Here is a 16,030-nt window from a genome sequence, read left to right as displayed (position 1 = left end):
CATACCTCTCAACATTTGAGAATAAAAAAGAGGGACAAAAACAGTCGGCGCTCGTAGGGCGGCAGAAAAAATATAGCCATGTCCACGCGATACCACACCCCCCAAAGGCACGTCTATTTTATTGGCCTGAATAAGGTCAGCAAACAGTTAGGGGCTGATTCACTATGGGTCGAATATCGAGGGTTAATTAACCCTCGATATTCGACTAGGAATTAAAATCCTTCGACTTCGAATATCGAAGTCGAAGGATTTAGCGCAAATACTGCGATCGTACGATCGAAGGATTATTCCTTTGATCGAACGATTAAATCCTTCGAATCGAACGATTCGAAGGATTTAAATCCAACGATCGAAGGAATATCCTTCGATCAAAAAAACTTAGGAAAGCCTATGGGGACCTTCCCCATAGGCTAACATTGACTTCGGTAGCTTTTAGCTGCCGAAGTAGGGGGTCGAAGTTTTTTTTAAAGAGACAGTACTTCGACTATCGAATGGTCGAATAGTCGAACGATTTTTAGTTCGAATCCTTCGATTCGAAGTCGTAGTCGAAGGTCGAAGTAGCCCATTCGATGGTCGAAGTAGCCCAAAAAATACTTCGAAATTCTACGTTTTTTTACTTCGAATCCTTCACTCGAAGTTAGTGAATCGGCCCCTTAATGTAATTTTGAAAGGTAGGAAAAAAGGGAAGTTACAAACTTGAGTGATTTCCCTTTTTTCTTTTTACCTTTCAAAATTACATTAACTGACAACACACACATCTAGCCCCCTTTATGTTTTGCTCAAGCTTTGAGTTAAAGTTTTAGTCACTCACGCCAAAGTTGATCTTCAACTGAGAAGGAAACCTTGTACCACCCACCCCACGTAGAAACTACAGCAAAAAACACAAATAATAAAAAATGAAAACTGATTGCAAATTATCTCAGAATATCACTCTCTACGTACTGAAATTAACTCAAAGGTGGACAACCCCTTTAATAAACTACTTTTCCCTTACAAGAAGCATGGAGGAGGGTTCAAGTGTAAAACAAAAAATGTTTTCAGTGCTACCATTCTGTATTGTTAAGCGCAACAAATAAAAAAAAAATGATAATGTAATTAAACCAATAGGAAAAATTGAACATTTTGAAAAATAGAGTATCAGTAAAACTAAATATGAAATGACTATATCTTTATTACAAAAATACTGAACCTGTCCAGTCATTTTGCTCACGCTACATGTGCTATTAGGGCGGAACTGTAATAGTGAACTAGCACACAAGCTAGGGATAGGGTTATTAATCTTTCCAGATAGGCTCATTGAAGGAAACACTTCATCCACTGATTTCTATCAGACCGTGATGTTGAGATTTAATGTGAAGCATACAATTGGTTATCTGGTGATGCCTCCAGCACTGTGTTTGAAGCAGAGAAAATGCTCTTTCAAAGGATACGGTGCATATAGTACATTTTAATTCTGTGGAGATCAAAGGAAGTAGTAACAAACTGCATCACTGGCATAACAAAAATCACTAAATGGGGGGCATTGTTGGGCATATCTCAGTGTGATCATGGGGCATTGGGACATGACCTAAACTGTTCTGAAAATTCAATCAGAAGAGTCCGTCATCAGGGGATACATGGTTCACTTTTGTCAGAAAGAGAAGGTGTGGCTAGAACTATGATGGTATAGCTATCCTTAAGAAGATGCAAACCAAAAGCACTCTATTACATTATATGTAGGTTCATTTACAAGTGATTTTGAGAACATTGTGCAGCGTAAAACGTGCAGTTTTTTATACACAATGCAACATTTACTCCCTTAATTCCAGGGTAATCCAGGTTGGCGAGCAATGAGTTTTAACACCACTGTGACCAATGCGATAAATGCATGCAATTGCACTTGCTCCAATGTGAATCAGATGCAGTTTTGTGGAAAATCTTCAATGTTGGTAATTTGTCACTTCTGACACTCAGGGGGTTATTTATTAAACTCCTGTCAGGCTTTTTGGGGCAAAACTCAAGTTTTTAAGGTTTTTCTTTTAAGACTCAACTTTTTCGGGATTTATTAAAGCCGATGCTGTAAAAAGTCCAAACCCTAAAATCTGCCATCTCAGACCTGCTGAGGTCAGTGGCAGAGGTCCCTATCCTATTTTGAAGTTTATGTGCTCTGCACTGGAATTAGCCCAATTATCCAACTTTTTCAGGCAAAAATCCCAAAAATTTGGGCTTTTTGGGAAAAAAACAGAAAAAATCGAGTGATGCAGGTTTTTTGTTTTTAACCTGAACAGATTAAATTGTGCTTTTGGTCAAATTGTTTGGTCTGCCTTTTTTAATTTAAAAAATCAGAAAAATTTGGATTTTGTGTCTCTAAACACAATTGTGCTGTATGTATTGATGCAGGCAGCTAGGTTCTCTGTAGGGTAGGTTCCCTGTGTCCATAGGCACAATTCACAAGAAGGTGGTGGGACAGACTGAGTGCAGAAGTAGCACAAGTACCTTTAATGAATTGGGATTTATTTTGGGGGGGTGAAACTGATGGCGGCAAACTTGCATAACTGCAACTTAACTTAGTGGTTGTAAATGAGCACTTGGGTCTTTCTATCACTCTACAACTACAGTGTAAGCTTTGCGTTTTGTAGTTTTGCTTTTCACCAATTACAACTTCATCAAAGTTGGTCCCGTCCAATTCACAATAACCACATTTTTAAAAAAAAAAAAAAAAATCAACGCCATTCGTTTTCACATATTTTATTTAGTGCCTATTTCAACAAGTCCAGAAATGTTATCGGAAAAATTATGATAGGGAAATTAACAGTAGCTATCTACAAAAATAAGCCATTGCCTCCATGAAAGTCCAAGTTGTACAAATGTTGAATGACAGATCTAAAATAAATAAGCATTTTAGCTCCATGTACGCACATCAACCTTACTCCTTTCTGTTAATATTACAGTATGGATATGTTTTAATTATGGGAGCTCATTTATCATGAAGGCTTTATATATGCAACGGTTCCCTTTTGCCTCCAGCTTTTGAACTGCTAACCTTTTGTAGACAGAGTAATACCAATAACAGTGAAGGATACTAGAGTCATTGAGGCCTTCACATGCATGGAGCAGGCTGAGGCATATGAACTAAAGACCACACAATAAGCCTTTTTTAGAGTATGGATTTGTGCATTCCCCAGACTATAAGGTTAGTGCAATACACACAGAGCACTTTGTGGTTCAGATCAACCTCACAATGAAGTTTTTTATATATTATCTTTAAAACGAGCTGGGTCTCACGGTTAGGAAGGCAGCCTGAAGTATGTGGGTGTCCCATGGCCTTGGCTGAGAACTTCCATGTCCTACAGTTGCACAGGATTTGGCATTTCAGTTGCAACAATGTACTCACTGGCAATACGTAGCTGTAAAAATGTAGGCTTTATAGGCATGCTTGCATATGTCTTGCTGTCACCACATTTAAAAATATATAAACCTCCTATCATGGTAGAGAACTATTAAAGTGATGTAGATACAACCCAATCCCTACACTGAATATCCTTTGAAGGAGATCCTAGGCAGGAGGTAATGTAGGCATATGTATCATAAGCTCTGCAGTGTCAATCTCAATAGATATCAAAAAAGGAATACCATAAAGTACTTATTATGTGTACTGATGTTTTCCCCATCTATCTACGTTTAAGCTTTGACATTTATTTTTAACTTTTAAGCATGTTAATCCATCTGGTGGTCCCCTCTATGTTTCCGATTGCTCCTACATCCCCTACTGTTAACAGGAAAATCCACAGAGCGTATAGTCAGTCTGCTGCTTACAGGGGATTCCTTCCCAGAGATTATCCCATTCATGCTGAAAGGTTTCTACCATCACTTGCCGCCTCTATGGATCAGGATAGCTATAAAGAGATGCTTTAAGATGGTACCAGCGCTTAGAATAGAATGTTTGATCCTATCACCTTTTAAGCTGAATCATTACTCAGAGATGCATGCAGTACTATTGCATGAGTTATTTATAGCCTTAAATAATGAACATATTTTTAATAAATAGGGTTAATATTTAATAATATACATGTTATGTTATGTTATGTAAAAAAAAGACAAATTATTAGTATTCGACTTATTAGACTATTTTTTATTAGATGGTTACCATTATCAGTTCATTTGGACTAGAGGCAGGAATTATTGTGATGATGGGCTCAATCTTGTGGGTTCTGCTGAAGGGAAATGACCAAGTTCTCACAGATTCAGGACGGTTGTGTTTCCATGTATTTCATACGTTTTGTTTAAGGCACTTTATGGATACTCATTAAGGTACTTCATTACTAGACTTTTCTAAATGTCGCAGTTAAAGAACATAAAGAATAACTGAAAGACAGGGAGGTTTACTTTGAATTCAGTTTTAACATATCGACTTCATTTATCATGAAGGCTTAATTTATGCAACTGTTCCCTTTTGCCTTTGACCCGAACCCGCCCAACACACCGGGGGTTTTGGGCCAGCCCACATATTACTAGTCAACATGAATATTCTGAGACAATCATTTGCTTTCAATCAATAATTTTGTGCTTTTTGGACTATTTTCCTTTCTATTTTGCCTATTTAACATGATACCCCCAAACTTTTAATTGCTTTTCAAATTTAGCCCTACAGACCCTCTCATATTATTTTTACAGCATGGCATTAAAGCCACTGTTGGGTTTCTGTGATAGGTTGGACACTAGCAACAAGATACCAGTTTAAATTACAGACTGAGAGTTGCAGAATAAACAGTACATTTAGTAATAAATAAGTATCCCATTTTAATATGAAGGCATTAAAGGAGAAGCAAACCCTAAAATTGAATGTGGCTAAAAATGCCATATTTTATATACTGAACTTATTGCACCAGCCTAAAGTTTCAGCATCTCAATAGCAGCAATGATCCAGGACTTCAAACTTGTCACAGGGGGTCACCATCTTGGAAAGTGTCTGTGACACTCACATGCTCAGTGGGCTCTGAGCAGCTGTTGAGAAGCTAAGCTTATGGGTCGTCACTAATTATCAAGCAGAAAATGAGGTGTCTGTAATATAAGCTGAAACTACAGGGCTGATGCATCATTTCAAAAGTAGATCATATATGTTACAATATGAGTACTGTAGACTGAACAAGAAAAAAGATAGAGAAAAATATGTAACTGCGGGTTCCCCGTGATTCCGCCCCTCGAGGATTCTTGCTGTTGGAGGAGGACCTCGAAAGGGCAGCAATAGTACAGTAACCCGTTTGATACATTCTTTTGTTATCTCATCTTCTACACTTTTATTTCTGGGCAAACCATGTTATTGTGGCATTTCAATATTCCAAATAAAGCTCAGCATAGTAGCATCCAGACTTGCATAATCCAGATTTTCCTGGAACCCCAGACATATGCTATTTTAGTGCAATTTTAGGTCACTTTGAGATATATATATATATTGTTTGACACAAAGCATGTTTATATAAACAAATCCCATTCTTATTTTCCACAGGACCTCTCACATTTTTGTTTCAGAAATGTAATGTAGCCTTGAGCTGCAGTAATCCTTACTGACTGTTTCCTGTTGCTGAATGAGAATACCACTCTAAAGAGCTAATCTGGATTATCTGTCACTTTCTGGGGGAAACCCCTGCAATGGCACTATGCTTAAAAGCATTTTGGATTCAGTTTTAGGTTGTTAGCAGTTAATAACATGTAATACAATGATTTCTGAGAAAATGTTTGCTGGAGAATTCAGCATATCTGCAGCATAATGATTTAAGCAATTTGGGTTGGGGCGGTGGTGCAGCAAATTTTAGAGTAGATTTCCTTTGTCAGACATAAAGAAAAGCCAGTGTTCGTACAGCTGTATATTTCCCATGTAGTTTGTTCCCTGGCATGACCTGCTCTAATTCAGTAATCTGCCAGAAAAAGCTTAGGGTTAGTCATGGGATGCCAAGTGCTAAATTTAGACAACTTTGCGCTACAGTGATGCCTTCTCAGGACAGACCGGATAGAAAGACTTTAGATTGGAATCAGGTCACAGACTGGCTCACAGTTGTAAAAAGAATTCAGAATGGTGAAATAAATAAGCCCATTTTGGGGCTTATTGAAAGTATAACAGTCTAGTAACAATCTGCTAATATCATGAAAACTAAAAAAAATTATGTAAATTGCAAAAGTGCTCAGAAGACTCTACAGCAAAAGTTTGGTATTGAATGAATGGTCAGCAAGCACGATGACATATGCTGTGCAACATGTTGGCATTTTATAAATACATGTTAATAATAATAAGTAGATGTGCCTATATAATAATAAGTTATTTTGTTTAGAGAATATATAAATCCATCCTGTTCACCTTTTCATAGAACCTTGTCTGTAGCCACTGTCGTGATGTGCAAAGTATGTTATTAGATTCCTTCCTGATCACTGTAATACTTAAAACCTGATATCCAGAAAGCTCAGAATTATAGGAAGGCCACCATACACACCCATACCGTGACCCAAATAGCACCAATCAGACAGCATAAAGACACAAAGAATAGGTTGAAGGACAGGGTGGTGTGAGCGCTGCGAGGTGTTGCTCACAACTATGGGGCAGATTCACTATAGGGCAAAGTGGCGGTCGCTAGCGACAATTCACCAGAAATCTCATCCGCAGGGACATCGTTAGTTCACTAACAGGAGTAGAGGACAATTCGCTAGCGAACGAGACCGTCACTAGCGTTCATTCACACCATATCGCCAGACGATGCAAACTCTTGTGAAAGGTCGTTACTCCGCAAAGTCACTAAGATACTAATTTTAGTGAACGTTACCTCTTTCGCCAGAGTTTACTTCGCCACCTCAGACCATTCGAACTGATAAAACGAAGCTACATCTTCCTCAATCTTATGTCAGTGACATCATATCCTGTCTGCCGGAAATTCATTAAAGTTGTAAAAAACGCTGACAATTTTCTTTTTTTAAAGCGGGATTTCCTTCAAAAGTCCGTACTATTAAAGATTTACTATATGTGTGAGGAATTTTTTAAAACTAATTTGAGGGGCATGCCACACTTGTTTGAGGGTGGGCTTATGTCGAGGACATTAGGGGATGTCCTCTGTCTTTATTATGGCTCATTGGACATGTGTTTGAAAAAGTGGGCACTTCAAGCATTTGCAACAAACATTACTAATAAAGACGTTCATACGACTTTTAGGTACCCGCCCTATTCAAATGAACCTAAGAGCAAGCGTGCTACCGAAGTTTCGCTAGGCAGAAATGAACGCAAGCGAAACCTCGCTATGAAATGCATGCCCGGCCGAAGTAACGATATCGAAAATTCCCCAGCGTTCGACTGCTGAGACGCAAATTCGCATTTTAGTGAATTAGCTTGGTGGTAACGAATTTGTGCCTGGCAAAGTGGCGCAGAGTGTAGCAAAGCGGTTGCTGTTTGAAAATTTAGTGAATTTACCCCCATGTGTTGTTGAGTTTTCTCTCTGTTGTCTATCTTGAGCTCTCAAGGAGTGTCATAGTATGGGAATTTCCAGAGTAATAACGGTATAGTTAAACCATATTTCTTTGTTCTTGCTGTGATCAAACATAGGGAAGGGTTTCTAGTGATCCTTTAAATGGACCAGGGCCAGAACTAGGGGTAGGCAGAAGAGTCACGTGCCTAGAGAAAGTTGAAGGGGGCGACGGGCACGTACCTCTTCCAACCACTTACCCCTCTTCTGCACACTATGTGCGCTCTCTGGCACCCCCTCCTGATATCATCATGCAACAGAGCGGCACACACGTGACGTCAGTGCGCTAAGGAGCGCACACAAGGGAGGGGGTGAGGTGGCCGGGTTGCCTATGGCGACTGGCCGGCTTTGTCCGGCTCTGAACTGGACTATTGTGCATGCTGCCAGTGACATCAGAGAAGAACCCCTTGGTCATTTGTATGGTGATTATAGAACCACACAGTAGCTACAGGAAGTAATAAGAAATGAAGAATGAAACAATATGATGTGCACATTAGATTAGTTTTCAACCTTACATTGGACACAAGAGTGAACTCCGTATCTATAATTCCTTTTATGATTCTTATTTCTGTTGTCCAACAGTACATTTTTGATTTTTATTAAGAGGAAATGCCTGAGTTGCTAATTCTTCCTTGAGCGCATATGAAGCTATCATCATGAAGAATAGAAAGTAGTAGACTAAAATGGGATATGTTAAATATACACATTCAGCTGAAGGAATAATGAGTCTGAACTAAAAAACTGCTACTACCTCTATTGTTTTACCCTGAAGGCTTGAAGAATGGATTCCGTGGCAATGAAATGACTCACCGTACGGTTTCAAGAATAATTCCACACAATATAAACATCTGTAACATAAGGTTCTTTTACCAGATACTGTAGTTCATTGTTATCTTTTTCTGTTTTATCTGCTCAAAACGCAAGTGAATATAAAAAGGCAAGAACAGAACAGGCATCAGGGCGGAAATATTCTCGTCTATGAATGCAAAATACTTCTGCATAGACATCGCTCAGTCCTGGAGACAATATTTTTGGAATTAAAAAGAAGTGACTTAAAATGTAAGAGTTTATTTTTTCCAACAAACTACAGTATCAGCCCTGACAAGATTGAGAGTGTGGGTTCATATAAAATGCAGATACTTTAGTTACAGGGATTTTTGGAAACCATATATGTTAAATTATTTATTTTTCTTTAATCTGATTACAAAGGAATTGCCCACACCTGCCCATGAAATAGCCTTTGAGTCAATTGTCCAATTACTTTTGAACCCCATGTCCAATTACTTTTGAGCCCATGAAATTAAGTGATTGTGTTAAAAAAGGCTTTAGCTCCTCACATTTTTATGCAATCTTTTTGTTCAACCCACTGAATTAAAGCTGAAAGTCTACAGTTCAACTGCTTTGTCTGCTGCAAATAGGGGGTTCCCAATTTTTATTCCATGGTGCTCATGACACTTCACAGTGATCAAAAGTTTCGGGACCACATGGCCCTTCCTCAGCGATGCATCTATCTTTTTCAAATTGTATATTATTAGCGAGTGGCTAGGCCAGGGCTTCTACGTAATCCCCTAATTGGACTTTCATTTACAGTTCAACTGCATCAGAGTTGTTTCATTTAAAATTCATTGTGGTAATGTACAGAACCAAAACTAGAAAGAAAAAGTCTGTCCAAATATTTATGGACCCAACTGTATATCAAATGAAGTGGCCCATTAAAGAATCTTACCAAACTGGATTATAGGCATCAGTAAATATTTACCTTGAGCCACCATTTTGTGATGAACTGTGTGCTCCCTCAGAGATCACCTGACCAGAAATACTGCAGCTTTAACTTTAACTGTGGGAGTAAAAGACAGAATGTTGCCCATTCATTGGCTCATGTGATCTAACATGTATGTGTGCCCTTGGTTTTTGTGTGTGCACCAGGAATTGTATGATCCCAGGGGGCGCCCCTTAGCCCTAAAAGGGTGGTCCATTTTTAGTATATTATAGAATGGCCAATTCTAAGCACATTTCCCTTGGTCTTCATTATTAAATTTTTTTCAATTATTCACAGTTTTCTTTTGACTTTTTCCAGCTTTCAAATAGGAGCCACTGACCCCATCTAAAAAACAAATGCTCTGTAAGGCTACAAAAGTATTGTTATTGCAACTTATAATTACTCAACTTTCTATTCAGGTCCTCTCCTATTCATAATTCAGTCTCTTATTCAAATCAGTGCATGGTTGCTAGGTTAATTTGGATCTTAGCCACTAGATTGCTAAAAACTCCAAACTGGAGAGTTACTGCATAAAAAGCTAAATAACTCAAAATAAAAAATGAAATTAATGTTAAAATTGTTTCAAAATATCACTCTCTATATAATAATTTAATTTAAAAGTTAATTTAAAGGTGAACAGCCCCTTTAAGTCGTTGAAAACTGCATTAAAAGCACCAATCATATTAGGTGATCATGCCAGATAGTGTTTTATGATAAGTTGGACTGTGATATAGCAATAGATGTGTTGTATTAGGCTTTTGAAACATAAACTATATTTTGTTGGCATTGGTGATGCTGTTTGTATATGGATAGACAACTGGCTGAAGGATTATGTATAGAGGATAATGTCAATGATACATGACTACGGTTGCCACTTTTGTTTATTCTGTTTATTGATGACGTGGATGATCGCATTGAAAGCAACTTATCTGTGTTTTTCAATGACACAGAACTATGCAAAAAAACAATCAATCCAGGCTGTGTCATCCTGCAGGGGGATCTTGATAAACTGCCGATCCGATCTGCTAATTGGCCAATGAGGTTCAATATGGCTAAATGTAAGGTTAGGCACTTGGGATTTAAGAAACAAAATATGCGGACTACTTGCTCTTGTAATTGGACTGCAATAGACACATTTTATTGGAGAATGGCCTAGAGGTATCTGTGGATCATAAACGTAATAAAAATAAGATGTGACAGTCAGCAGCAGCAGCAAGGGTTAGAATGTTATACTGTATTCAAAGATGTTTAGCACTGGTGATGCCCCTTTTAGAATTATAAGAAACATTATTTGCAAAGTGATGCCTTCTGAAATCAGAAGTTATTTACTTGTCGCATGCCATACACACAGCACTGCCTAGATACCAAAAATTCGAGTTTTGATTCTCCCATAAGGCATCATGGGCGGAGACATGCAAATCACTCCTTTGTGTCCCTTTGGCCAACTATGCATCCAGCTGGTTTATAGCACAGATACTTTACATACAATTGCTAGCTAAGGGCTTTTTGGCTCCTTTCAGCCCTTCTCACCAAAACCAGAATTGGTTCCTTTTTTTGCTACTCTCCAAGAAACTTTATTGAAACTGTAAAGAAGGCCTTCAAATACAAGTCAATTGCTCCTTTCTACCAAAACACCTATAGGCTAAATAGACAGAGATCATATGTGGAGACATACATAGTATGGCCGCCTTTCTGTTGTCTTGTCGGAAACTATTTTAATACTCACCAATTCATCTTGGATATTCCTCTGTGCTGACATGTGGTATCGCCCCCGGAGCGTGGTGAGTCCAATCCAATCATATACATTATTTATTTATAGAAAAATAGTAATAAAGCACACCATAGTTAACATGTGGTTGCAGCAATTTTCTCAAAAGCCGTGTATCCGTACATCCACGTGACTATTTAAAATAGACAAAGCCACATCCCATTAAAAACATTAACACTTAAGCAGTTAGTTGTGGGTATCAAATCCCACATATCAAAGTCAATCTGATATAAACAATTTCAACCACTTTATACATTGTATCAGAAAAAAATCTATTCGCAAGGATGTTTCATAAATCCTAGAATGTAACATTTCACGTAAGAAGGCGAGCAGGGAACCGGACATTGTAGAAAATACATAATCATAGTCATTCAGCAAGAATTCATAGAGATAAATCAATTGGAAAAAATCATTAGAAAAATAGAGAAATAAAAAAATAGAAAAATACATCACGAAGATCCATTAATTAATCCAAAAAATTTATGAAATAGATAAAGTTCATTCGAAAACCCTGAAAATCATTAGTTGGTTAGTTACAAAGGGATTGTGAGTGTTAAAATCTTCAGAAGGGGACTACCTAAATATATGGATAATATCATCATCATCATCATCATTTATTTATATAGCGCTGTCAAGATACGCAGTGCTTTACTGCAGTTATAGCAAACAGGGAATAAATGGTGGATAACAGACAAGGATTACAGAGTACAATAGGGTTTACAAACTAAAAGGTTAGGGTACAATTGAGACATTAGGATTATATAAACACTTTGTCATTTTTGATACAGCAATGATTAATTAAGGTACATCGAATAGGCCTCTTTAAACAGATGGGTCTTTAAGGAGCGCTTGAAAGTTTGGAAAGAAGGAGAAAGTCTGACAGCTCGAGGCAGAGAGTTCCAGAGAAAAGCAGAAGCCCTAGAGAAGTCTTGTAGACGAGAATGGGCAGAAGTGACCAGAGGAGAAGTGAGGCGAAGATCACAAGCAGAGCGTAGGTTTCGTGAAGGAGAGTATTTGGAGATTAGAGATGAAATATAAGGAGGGGTTTCATTATTAAGGGCCTTGAATGTGAGTGTAAGTAATTTGAATTGGATTCTAGAAGAGATTGGGAGCCAGTGAAGTGACATACATATGGGAGCAGCTGATGTTGAGCGGCGAGCTAGATGAATGAGTCTAGCGGCCGCGTTTAGAATAGATTGGAGTTGTGAAAGGTGACTTGTTGGAATACCTGTGAGGAGTAAGTTGCAGTAATCAAGACGGGAGATGATGAGAGACTGAATCAGTGTTTTAGTTGATTCTGAACTGAGATAGGGTCGTATTCGAGCAATGTTGCGCAGTTGAATACGGCAAGATTTTGCAAGTGTTTGAATGTGTGGTGAAAAAGACAGATGAGAGTCTAAGATGACTCCTAGGCAGCGTGCCTGTGTGGTGGAATGAAAGGTGGTGTTGTTTACGATGAGTGATATCTGAGGGACAGGGGAAGATCTTGGAGGAAATATGATGAGTTCTGTTTTAGAAAGGTTCAGTTTCTGGTGGCGCTGTGACATCCAGGAGGAGACAGCAGAGAGACAGTCTGTGACTTGGGAAAGGACAGAATTAGAAAGATCAGGAGTAGACAAGTAGAGCTGGGTGTCATCAGCATAAAGGTGATACTGAAGTCCAAATGACTGAATGAGTTTTCCTAGTGAAGTTGTATAGAGCGAGAACAGCAGGTGGCCAAGAACAGAGCCTTGAGGAACTCCAACAGAGAGTGGGAAAGTAGTAGAAGTAGAGTTAGAGAAGGAAACTTTAAAGGAACGGTCAGACAGATAAGATGTAAACCATGAAAGAGCAGTGTCCCGAATGCCAGCTGAATGTAGAATGTCAAGGAGGAGTGTGTGGTCAACTGTGTCAAAGGCTGCAGAGAGATCTAGAAGGATTAGAATGGAATAATAACCTTTAGATATTGCCAATAGAAGATCATTGGTTACTTTGGTGAGTGCAGTTTCAGTCGAGTGTGATGGGCGGAAGCCAGATTGCAATGGGTCGAGAAGGGAGTTGTGAGTGAGATGCTGGATCAGGCGTTTGTAAACAAGCCTTTCTAGTAATTTGGATGCGAATGGAAGAAGGGAGACTGGTCGATAGTTAGTGGGAGAGCTGGGATCAAGGGAAGGTTTTTTGAGGATAGGAGTGATCAGTGCTTGTTTGTATAATGATGGAAAGGTACCAGTAGAGAGTGAAAGATTGAATAGGTGGGTAAGTGCAGGAGAGAGTGTATCAGAGATTGGGTGGAGAAGGCGAGAGGGTATGGGGTCAAGGGAGTAGGTGGTGGGTTTTGAGCTGACTAGAAGTTTGCTAACTTCATCTAGAGTTGCAGGGGTGAAGGAGTGCAAAGTAGATGTGAGTGGACTGCACGTTGGTCTGAAATTGTTGTCGGACGGTATGCTCAGCCTAATGAGATCGATTTTTTCATTAAAGAAATGAGCAAGGTCTTGGGCGGTAACATTAATAGGTGGAGGGGGGCATAGGAGTGAGTTAAATGTGGCAAACAGCTGCTGTGGTTTGGAGGACATAGTAGATATTAGATAAGAGAAGTATTGTTCTTTGGCTAATGATAGAGCTCGGTTATAGCAGGAGAGCATGAATTTGAAGTGTATGAAGTCAGGATCAGTTCGTGACTTTCTCCACCGTCGCTCAGCTGATCTACTACATCTTCTGAGGTACCATGTTACACTAGTGTGCCAGGGTTGGGGTTTAGCGGGCCGGCTGTGACGGGTGGTAGAAGGTGCAAGGGAGTCAAGTGCTGTTGAAAGGGCATCGTTGTAGAGAGAAGCTGCCATATTGGGACAGGAGAGAGTATTAATATGAGATATGGATTGTGCTGATACTGTTGATAATTGTTGTGGTTCAAAGGCATTAAGGTTTCTGTACGTGTGGGTAGAGAGAGATGGTTGTGAAGGTGCAGGTGAAAGCAGTATCTGAAAGGAGAGTAGATGCACGCAGGGAGATTGGAGAAAACAAACGTATGCTGTGGACTTCAAAAGAAGTGAAGGAGAGAGAAGTCGGTGTAGTTAGATTTTGAAACCTACATTTGGGGGAGAGAAGAAATCCCACCCCACCGCCATGACGGCCATCCAGTCTAGGAGTGTGAGTAAGTGAGAAGCCTCCATAGCAGAGGGCAGCAGGTGAAGCAGTGTCTGAGGGGGAGAGCCATGTTTCAGTGATTGCAAGAAGGTGAAGGGATTTAGCTATAAAGAGGTCATGGACTGCTGTTAGTTTATTGCAGATTGACCGTGCATTCCAGAGGGCACATGAGAAAGGCAGGGAGGGTGCTGGTTTTATATGAATTAGGTTTGCAAGATTAGAAGTGCGTGAAGTCTGAGAGACTGAAAAAGACCTTGTTGAATGCCTGAGAGTAGGAATAAGTGAGGGTACAAATGAGTGAGTTGGACCAGGGTTTGGGGAGATATCCCCAGCTGCAAGTAACAGTAATAGTGAGAGTGAGACAAGGTGTGACCTAGATTTGACAGTGCGAGCACTGTATTGTTTGATGGGATGAGAGAGGATAATAGATATAACAATACAAGATAGTGTGCTTAGATTGAGAGAGGGTGATGGGAGCAGTGAAGAGGAGATTTCAATTTCAGGATAGTTTGATGGATGTTGGAGTGCAGAGGATATATGCAGAAGTATAGAGGAGGGAGAGAAAAAGAAGGCAATCAGATTAAACATAGTTGGACAGTATAATCCGTCTTATCTTGTTGATTGAAGAATTGTTGAGCAGTGATGTCCAGTGTTTGCTTGGAGATTCCAGTCCAACTCTGATCCAACTGCTGTTCAACTCTGTCTAACTCTATGTTGTACTTAAACTTTCTGTACTTTAACTTGATGGACTTAAGTTGTTAAATCTGCCATGGCTCTCCTGCCATGCTCACCCCTGCTATGCTTCCCCTAGAATGAATGTCCTGATATACAGCAGGGTCACATGGGTGAGGGCCAGCAATTGATTAATTAAGACAAGTTAAAGACAGAAGAATCTCTGAGTCTGGTCATCTAACAGACATCAATAGCAATAAAATGGACATACCAAACTATTCACTAAAGAAAGCAACAAATTGCTAGATAAACGTAAACTGATGCATTTTAACACCTACCCCACAATTGAATAATTGGCAATGGTAATACAAAGATTTGCAGCAGAGTTGGATGGTGAGATGCAGAAAGCTAGGAGCAGTAAGATAATATGGTGTGCTTTATGACTTTTAATATTTTTCAATAAATGTTTTTAATCCGACTCATGCTCCGTGAATGCATATGGTCAATTTAAGTCCAGATAATTGTGAATAAACCGATAAACGGGAAAAGAAGATCTCAGTTATGAAGAAAGGCTGCCTAAGTTGTGATTGTTTGTACAGGAGAAGAGGTGCTTGAGGGGATGTAATCACAATGAACAAATATATAAACTCTCTGTTTCCTTGTTTGCCAGCAGATTTTTCTAGAGGACACGACAACATTCCTTGAAATTATAAAGAAAAGAGGTCTGATCTTAAAGGACCAGTTTCACCAAAAAAATAATCGTGTTTTCAATACATGAATATTTTACCCATGAATGGTAAAAAAAAAGTTTGCATCAGAGACTTGAATATCGTTTTTACAAATTATTGGCCATGGTGGGAACAATGATTTCAGAGCCTACATTAACATAGTTGATAATCTGTGTAGAATAACCAGAGAGATGGATTTCACTGAACTATAAAATGAAAACATTTCTCTTGTCACAGAAATATTTTTAATTCATGGTAACATAGTAAATTAGGTTGAAAAAAGACACGTCCATCAAGTTCAACCTTTGAACTCTTATTTTAACCTGCCTAACTGCCAGTTGATCCAGAGGAAGGCAAAAAAACATCTGAAGTCTCTCAATTTTGCCTCAGAGGGGGAAAAAATTCCTTCCTGACTCCAAAATGGCAATCGGACTAGTCCCTGGATCAACTTGTACTATGAGCTATCTTCCATAACCCTGTATTCCCTCACTTGCTAAAA

At 39.0% G+C, this 16,030-nt stretch overlaps 1 protein-coding gene across 1 annotated transcript in view; it reads left to right on the top strand.

The window, feature by feature from the left end:
* The window catches only part of sh3yl1.L (SH3 and SYLF domain containing 1 L homeolog), a 56,610-nt gene that overhangs the window by 31,660 nt on the left and 8,920 nt on the right, over positions 1-16,030 (top strand).

Source organism: Xenopus laevis, chromosome 5L (assembly GCF_017654675.1).
Source record: "Xenopus laevis strain J_2021 chromosome 5L, Xenopus_laevis_v10.1, whole genome shotgun sequence".
Classification (NCBI taxonomy): domain Eukaryota; kingdom Metazoa; phylum Chordata; class Amphibia; order Anura; family Pipidae; genus Xenopus; species Xenopus laevis.
Note: the sequence above shows the minus strand (reverse complement) of the source record. Positions and strands in the feature narration are given on the sequence as shown.